Source organism: Sinocyclocheilus grahami, unplaced genomic scaffold (genome assembly GCF_001515645.1).
Source record: "Sinocyclocheilus grahami isolate Dianchi unplaced genomic scaffold, SAMN03320097.WGS_v1.1 scaffold281.1, whole genome shotgun sequence".
Taxonomy (NCBI): domain Eukaryota; kingdom Metazoa; phylum Chordata; class Actinopteri; order Cypriniformes; family Cyprinidae; genus Sinocyclocheilus; species Sinocyclocheilus grahami.
The window spans coordinates 2,005,538-2,014,354 of NW_015505460.1; the positions used below are offsets into that span (position 1 = coordinate 2,005,538).

General features: G+C 36.6%; 1 protein-coding gene across 1 annotated transcript in view; it reads right to left on the reverse strand.

Moving 5' to 3' along the window:
- Positions 1 to 6,248, reverse strand: part of LOC107600329 (adhesion G protein-coupled receptor L2-like) — a 93,899-nt gene extending 87,651 nt beyond the window's left edge. Inside the window, exon 1 of the mRNA XM_016292197.1 lies at positions 5,566 to 6,248. The gene's annotated coding sequence lies outside the window, so the exon portion shown is untranslated. The remainder of the gene's footprint in view (positions 1 to 5,565) is intronic.
- Between the last annotated feature and the right edge of the window lie 2,569 nt (positions 6,249 to 8,817).

Genomic DNA, 8,817 nt, shown 5'->3' on the forward strand with positions numbered 1-8,817 from the left:
TTTGGCGAGTGTTGATTTTAGTCGCTGCATATATCCATCTAGAGCACAAATGACTTTCGTTAGAAATTTCATCCAAGTTTTATTTTATGAATCTGAATCTGCCATTCAAGCTTTTACATTTCCATTCAGTGTCTTTCTAAAAGTCCAAGAAAGTGTAAAGCACTTCAACTCTTAAAACGCTGAACAAAAGCATTCCCATCGTCTGAGCGGCACTATCTTCCTTTCTCCCATCTGTTTTCACACAGATCAGCTGCTGAGAAACACTTCTACAGGAACATACGCTTTTTCCTCTCCAGGATTTTAGCCTTCATTAGTGAATCGCTGAGTGACGATGGCCATGCAAACGGTTTGTGTTTTCAGAGGAATCGGTGGAATCTAGCAGCACACTGTACCACGCTAGCGCTCTTTCTGTCTTTTCTCTCTCTTTTTTTTTTGTAAGATCAGAAAGAAATCTGACCTGTAGAGCTTTGTTCTGCCTCTTGCAATACAAAGCAGTCTAACAACCAAGACAAGAGAGGTTTTTGACAGAGCTCTATTTCTAAAAACACTGTTTTAATGGCCTTTGTTCACAAAAAATGTTGTTAGATGATCGATATTTCTCATCACCCTCACTCAAAAAGCTCTGTTTTTTAAGCTCCTTGAGGATTTGGCATCTCTTACAATTTTACAGTGTGTTTTTTAATGAAAGCTAAATGATTGCAAAGGTATTTGCACAAGCAAAGTAAGATTTGCAAAAGCATAAATAAGCACAAATTAAATGTAAATATGAATATATTAATTGCATGAAGCTACTCACTGATAATTAAAGGTTTTATTTTTTTGAAAACGAGACGATCTAAACACCAGATCAACATTCATATATTCAAAAAACATTTCTACTTTACTATAAACAGGCTATAAAAGGTATATTAATATATGAAGTGTTAAGAGACAACATTTGGCAGAGGAACTATGCTGAGCTAAGCGGTCCGTGTGTAATCAAAACAATCAGATGCGAGTATGATAGCCAAAAATTCCTCATTTAATTCGATGGAGCAAACACAAATTAGATTATATCTGGATGGAAATACACAATGCATTTGGATTGGAGTTGAAATATTAAATAACAAAAACACAACTGTATGATCTTACAAGGGCATAAAATTATATATTGCAAATGCTATTGGTAGGCATATATATTCATTTTTGCATAAAGTTACTTGTGTGTGCCAGTGTCTTCTATCCATGCAAATTCAACCACACAATTACAGCAGGGCACTTCTTGACCTCCTTTTGTAATAGTCTCCTCATGAGGGTCATTTTGGCTATTGATATTCTCCATAATGTGTGCTGTTTCCTGACATAAATATGGATTGGTTCTCATAGCATTTCATTTGGAAATATGACATTTGTATTAACGTAACTGAAAAGCCACAACATCCCAATACAGAATGAACTAAACCTAACGGTAAAATATTGCTGTATTTTGTATTTCCAAAAGCATTCAATTGCAATATAAATCCAGAATAGGGATAAAAAACACAACAATCTGAACTTGCAAGCTTACATTAGGTTATGTTCGCATTTCAGTTTGTTTTGTCATTTACAGAATGGTTGCGGCTTGTATTAAAATGTATTGTCATATCAGCTTCACCGGCTATTGCACAGCATATACAGATTCATATAAATAAAATATATAAATTCGATATAATAAAAACAAACATTTTATAAAAAAAAAAAAAAACTTCAAAATTAAAAAATGTTGAACATTCAATTCTATAAAAAAAAAGTGATCAAAATCGTGAAAGCTTTACTCTGTCGGTCATTTAATATACTTTAAGATTGATGCATACAATTCTGGCTTTCTTTTGCATGGTTCCAATGTGCTCTCTAATACACTTTCTAACTTGTTGCCGAGTAACCTGGATCACTGCATTGTAATTGTAGTAAGAGAAAATATTTTAGACAATGCATTACTAAAAATGTATTAATGGTGTAATATTTTTTAATGCAACTATGTAATATTATTAGCAACTACACTGTACAAAAGCGGTCACTTTCAAAAGGTACAAATCTGTTCCTCATTTAACCCTAAATGTTGCATAATGTTGCATAACTTAAATGTAAAAGGTCGTAGCTAAAGTGTACATATTAGGATCTTTTGAAAGGTTACCGCCCCAGTGACAGCTTTTGTACCTTTTCTTCTGAGTGTGAACCAAACAAAATCACATTTTAGAATGTTTTTGTATAACAACGCTTAATTATAGCACCTTGCTTGCTTGCTTGCATCACGAATGCAAGTTTAAGCAGTAACGCAAGAAAGAAACAAGGCTTTCTAGGACAGCAGGAATAAGATACGCCAAGCACTTGAGCATCCGGATCATTTCTGTGCATGGGAACTTCAGCAAACTAGAGATCAATCTCCATTCATCGACTAGACTTTAAGGAATTTAAGGAGTGAAACAAATTCTAAGCGCATTCAGGAAACCGTTAATTACTTCAATGCAATCAAAGGTTGTTGTGAACACATGTACAGCTCACAGGCAGGTTAGGACAAGAAATCCTCATTCACACGTTTGTCAGTTCATAATCCTAATGATTGTAACTAATGATCTATGGCCGCAGTTCATTCTGATGTAATATGAGAAGCATTCAAAAATGATCAACATTCCATATGCATGAAGTGCATCAACTGAATTTTTCCACTGCAAAAACACCATTGAACTTTTCCAGATGCATCGCTCCTCATTGCAGACGGCTCCATACCATTTTTTCCACCAGCTCCGAGTACTAACCTCTTTCTGTCTTTCGCCCCAAGTTCTTGAGCCATTATTGCTTTCGACAGACAAAGTCTTTTGGCGGATGGAGTCGGTAAATAGTGTTAAAAGAAACCAGTGGTGTAATACGATATAGCTGAATGCTCTTTTCAATGCCGATTTCTTCTGAACGGTCTTGTTCAAAGCAACGCATATGCATTTTGGCATTCTTTGGCTTTATTTTGACAGGACAGTGCAATGTGACGGGATCAGGAAAAGGACCACAAGCCAGGACTTGAACAAAGTGCAAAGCGTGGGAGAAATACCCACAATGCTGCTACTGACTCCGACAACAGCTTTCTTTCAGAAAAGACAGTAAGCGGCCTGTTTTACACCTTCAGTGTGAAACTGCATTCAATGCGCGCCACAACTCATCTTCATGTGTGTTACAGAGCATGATCAAGATCTAAACATCCAATCAACAGACTAATCATTTATTTTCTTTTTGCATGACAGTAATGTCTAGTAGCTAAGTACTATTGTTTTACTGTGGTACACTGCCTGATTGCTTTTATCAAAATGTGCTATATTATCGACTAGCTCTAATCTGCTTACGGCATGAAGATATTAGAAACATTAACATCTTGACTTTTTTTTAATGTGCATGACTATAAGCATAAACAGATCTACAAGTAACATGCAATTTTATTTTTCAACTACAAATCGCGATAGAACGGCCAAAGAGTATTGGTGAAGCTTTAAGAATCCACAAATGAAATAACTTTAAAAAACCTTTCTTAGGATATTCCAAAGTCAAAAACCCTAAATCCTCTGACAATGGAGATCTGGATTTTGTACACAGCATTTAAGACTTTCTGACTAGGAATTTCTCACTGGTAAAGGAATGGTTAAGCAACCAGAAAAAAAAATGTAAAAATTACATTACGTTTGGAAATTAACTAATTTATTCAATGAAAAACTGAATCACTGTACACATAAAAAACTAAATGTTTTAAAAAGGCTTCCAAAAGAGGGTTTTCACAGTGATGTCACAGTTTTTAGAACATTTTAAAAAACTAAAAGGGATTTTTTTCCCACTATAAAGCGTCTTTTATGGAATGGAAGAGTTCCACAGATGTTAAAGGTTCTTCATGGAGCTGTGGATGACAATAAAGAAAGGTTCTTTTTAAGAGTGTATGATAAATGGCGAAACAGTGTGTTTCAAAGATGTGAGAATACAACTGTGAGCCTCAGTTTAGCCATACTTTGGGAGGGGGTGCTGGTGGCTCAAGTTTTTAGCAATTGAGATTCAACCACTTTGTCATGTAAATGCACGCTTGGAAACGAAGCGCTGGAAATCACAGGCAGTTGATGTGAGCTGAGATGGCACTTCCTCTAAAGACATGCACAACAAATGGAGCACGCCACAACTGTGCATTTGTTCATGCGAGTTCACTCTCTGCATTCAAATGAACGAGCACTAAACAATGACTCATAATACAGATCTGAGGCTGAACATTTCAAATGAAAACTGCGGGGGTTTCCACGTGGATGAGTCCTTTATTTATTTTTATAGATTCAGGGTATCCACCTACTTGTTGAATTAAAGAAAAAATGTTTTTCTCCAATTTCAGTCCTTTTTTTAATTATCCCTACATCACCTCATTGTAAGTGAAAGCTTGCCTTCAGGTTCATTTTGCTGTGCTCCAGTTTACGTGTGAACTTTTTGTGTGAACACCTAATCCGAATTCAAATTTGACAACCATGTTGATCCAGAGTGAAGCTTCCATAAGTATTTTTTAAAGTTAAGTAATATAAGGAGGCAAAATGTGTGTGTGTGTGTGTGTTATTGCCTGTGTGTGGCACACAGCAGAAGATAATTCAAATTTGACAACCATGTTGATCCAGAGTGAAGCTTCCATAAGTATTTTTTAAAGTTAAGTAATATAAGGAGGCAAAATGTGTGTGTGTGTGTGTGTGTGTGTGTTATTGCCTGTGTGTGGCACACAGCAGAAGATGCACCATCAGTTGCTCTGCATAGATTCAAATGACAAACACGAGCTCCACGAGTGTGTTTCTCATGAGCGACTGTGACATGAGCAGCTCATAGCATGGTTAATAATGCATGTGCAGGAAAAAGATCTGAATTTAGCTGCTGCGCATGGACCTTCAAAAGGCAAACAATACCAAATCAACTGGGCTTGTCCCAAAATATCCCATTCTAAACTAGTCATAACAAGCCACAGTGTTAAACTACTCTATTCCTTTATTTTACTGAAACTTTTACACACTATGCTAGTTGCTTTGGCAATATTGTAGCATGGCAATCATATATATATATATATATGCACAATGAAGAAGAAAAGTGAGCTTTTGTTTGTTGCACCTATAGTTTAAGAAACTATACTGTCTCTCATAGTGCTCTGCACCATCAATTTTCGTTTTATTGCACAGGTCTCTATATTTCTCCTATAGAGATAATTCAACGACAGATAAGCGTGATGTATTGCCTCCTACGAAAATCACATCTGGCCCTCATCCTGTTCTTTTTAAAGAAAAAAACATGTCTTACTAAGATAAAGTGCCTCTTTTTTACGTTACTGGAACAATGCACGCACAAGTAGGTGACCCGACATGCTTTCAACCCTTTAATTAAATCTTTAAAAAGTAGTAAGCTAAGTGAGCCACTGATCCTCCTGGTGTTTTGTTTAAACCCCTGCAGTTTTGCTGCTCTCTATCCTGAGTCTGTGGATGTGGAGAAATGCAAAAGCACGGTATCCGGACGCGTAGTGCGTAAAATGGAGATATGGGTAATGTGAATGATACTCACGGATTGAGGAGAAGTCCAAGCAGATCTATTGACGCTATAAAAAGCGAGGGTCTCTAAGTCACCTCTAAATCAGCGCACAAAGACTTTCATCGCGCGCTCAGGTAGATCGCAGATCCGCGCAGTCCACAAACCAAACCACATTAGGCCTACGAATATGGAAAGCTGAGACAAGCGAACACCCAGGTCACGTTTAAAAGGAGCATTTCGCCGTTTTCAGCAGCCGGAGTTGTCCCGTTCCATGCGACACTCGGTTTGGGGCAGAGCGCAATGAATGCGCGTTTAAATCAAAGCCATGCGCCCTTTCGTCGTCGCGATGGCCCGACCGGTTTCCCTCTGAACGCCCGTTTGCTATACCGAGACGGGACCCGCCGCACACTCAGCTCAATGAGAGCGCCTTTTCTGAAAACTTAAGGAAATTCCACTCGTTTGGTACTGCGGAAAGCGCCCCGCGATCCCGGAGCAGAGAGACGGCTTGCGCGTCGAGTACACCGGCTGCGTGTCTGTCTCACTGCAGAGGCGCGCTGGAAACCCCGGCCTGGAGCGGAGCGACACCTGGCTTACAAACTCAACCCCATTATAGGGGCCATAAACCTCGCGGAAGTCTCTCTTCCCAACAACTGTTCAAACACTGCCAAAAGTTTGCCTTGGGACGGTGATATAAAATCTGACTTCCTCCAAAGCACTGCTCTGTGTACAGAGCCATATACCGAGATACTTCTTTATATACAGAGCTGGTTAGATTAGGCTACTTACAAATTACATAACTGTAGTTGTATTGGATTACACATATGTGAGCCTGGAGCACAAAAGCAGTGTTAAGTCGCTGGGGGATATTTGTAGCAATAGCCAACAATACATTGTATGGGTCACAATTATACATTTCTCTTTTATGCCAAAAATCATTAGGATATTAAGTTAAGATCATGTTCCATGAAGACATTTAGTAAATTTCCTACTGTAAATATATCAAAGCTTAATTTTTGATCAGTGATATGCATTGCTAAGAACTTCATTTGGACAACTTTAAAGATGATTTTCTCAATATTTAGATTTTTATACAGATTTTCAAATAGTTGTATCTCAGCCAAATATTGTGCTATTCTAATAAACCATACATCAATGGAAAGCTTATTTATTCAGATGATGTATAAATCTCAATTTCTAAAAATGTACCCTTATGACTGGTTTTGTGCTCCAGGGCCACATATTAGTTAATGTATTATGACTACTTTTAGATTACTTTTGATCTAATCCGTATAAGAAAATCTATTCCATTCTTCGTTATCAACATCATGAAGTGTATTTAACACACTCTCAGGAAAAAAAGGTACAACAGCTGTCACCGGTGCGGTACCTTTTGTACCTTTTAGGTACACTGAAAAAAATGTTTCATTCATCCAATTAAAAAAAATTAGGGTAATGATTCACATCTATATTTTTTAACTTGAGCCAATGAAAAATAAATAACTTGCCCTTGGATGAATGAAACATTTTTTTCAGTGTACTAATATGTACCTTTATAGTACCAATATGGACTCTTTAGGTACAAAGGTGTGCCTTTTGAAAAGGTACCGCCCCAGTGACAACTTTTGTACCTTTTTTTCTGAGAGTGCATTACAGTATGCCAGGGTTTCCCAAACTGGGGTTTGTAATCATGTAATATGGAATCTAATAAAAAATCAACCGTAATCTGATTTTTTTTCAGTGTACTAATATGTACCTTTATAGTACCAATATGGACTCTTTAGGTACAAAGGTGTGCCTTTTGAAAAGGTACCGCCCCAGTGACAACTTTTGTACCTTTTTTTCTGAGAGTGCATTACAGTATGCCAGGGTTTATTAATCATGTAATATGGAATCTAATAAAAAATCAACCGTAATCTGATTTTTTGATCATTTGATAATTTATTAAGTACTTACTTTTTGGAATCAGATTACGTAATCCAGATTACATGTGACTATATGTAATCAGTTACAACTATATATATAAATAGTTTTCATATTAATATTTTTTATATATTAATATTTTCAATTTTTTATGTTTATGTCATTTCATTTAGTTATTTTAAAACATCAAGTTAAGCTAAATTAAAATTAGAAATGTTGAACTAGCTGAAATATACAATTGTTTGATATTTTATTTCAGTTCATGTTTATTTTACTTCATGTAACAAATTTTTTTTTTATGGTTTTCATTTGTTTTATTTAACTATAATAACCATAGCCCATCTGTATAGTGTATTTATTACACTATAAACAACAATTACAAACACATTACAATTGTGTAATCACTTTACAATTATTTTACCGTTGTAACACTAACAGTAATTGGCAAAAATGTTGATTTGAATAAAAGAGAAATAAGTTACTTTTTATTTTAACTTATTTTCAATACAACTAACGCAGTTACAGTTTGTGTAGTATGTAGTATGTTGTCACCTAAAGGCTCGAGCATTGACGTCTAAACGGACTGGTTTTAATTCAGAGTGTTTATTTACATGACTAAAATACTAAAGTATTTTAAGTCTTCGATTATGTACAAAAGCTCTATCTATCTAAATATCTACACTTGTCCACGTTTTACAGTGTAATGAAGTGACATGCATGGTTCACATGGTTTTTATCTTAGTTCAATTACGGTTGATAAGCACTGTTTGGCCATTCCAGTTATACTGTCACATATTGATCCCACTGTCCCTTTGATTCAAGCAGGAAAATAAGATGCGTGAAATTCGGGACAAATCCTTGTGTCTGCTGATGAATGAGGTTTGGAGAAGAGTGCATGGGATCAGCAGGAAGTGCAGAGATGAATGAATGAATCAGGCAGACTCACTCAGTGCTAACTTGAGCCGCATGCAGTCATCTCAACACTTCACCCAACAAAAAAATGTTTGTCCAGCCATTTGTTCCCGGTGGTGTCCCCTGAGTAACAGCTCTGGGGCCCCGGCCAGCCTCAGGAGAGCCCAGGGAACAAATGACATGTGCTGCAACTCTAGTCGGGTTATTGAAACATATCAGACGCTTTTGTCATTGCGATCCCTGTTCAGTCAAGAATTCCTCCGAAAAAAAGCAAGAACTTAGCTGTAAAGAGAGCATGAGAAAAGTAACACACCATCTTATATAGTATATATATCAGTATATAGTATATAGATGTTCTCATTTGAACCAGAACTCATTTTGCTACTGCGTTTACATAGACACAACAAGTTTTGCTCTGCTTCAGAAAAAATATATTAATTTCCATCACAAGAA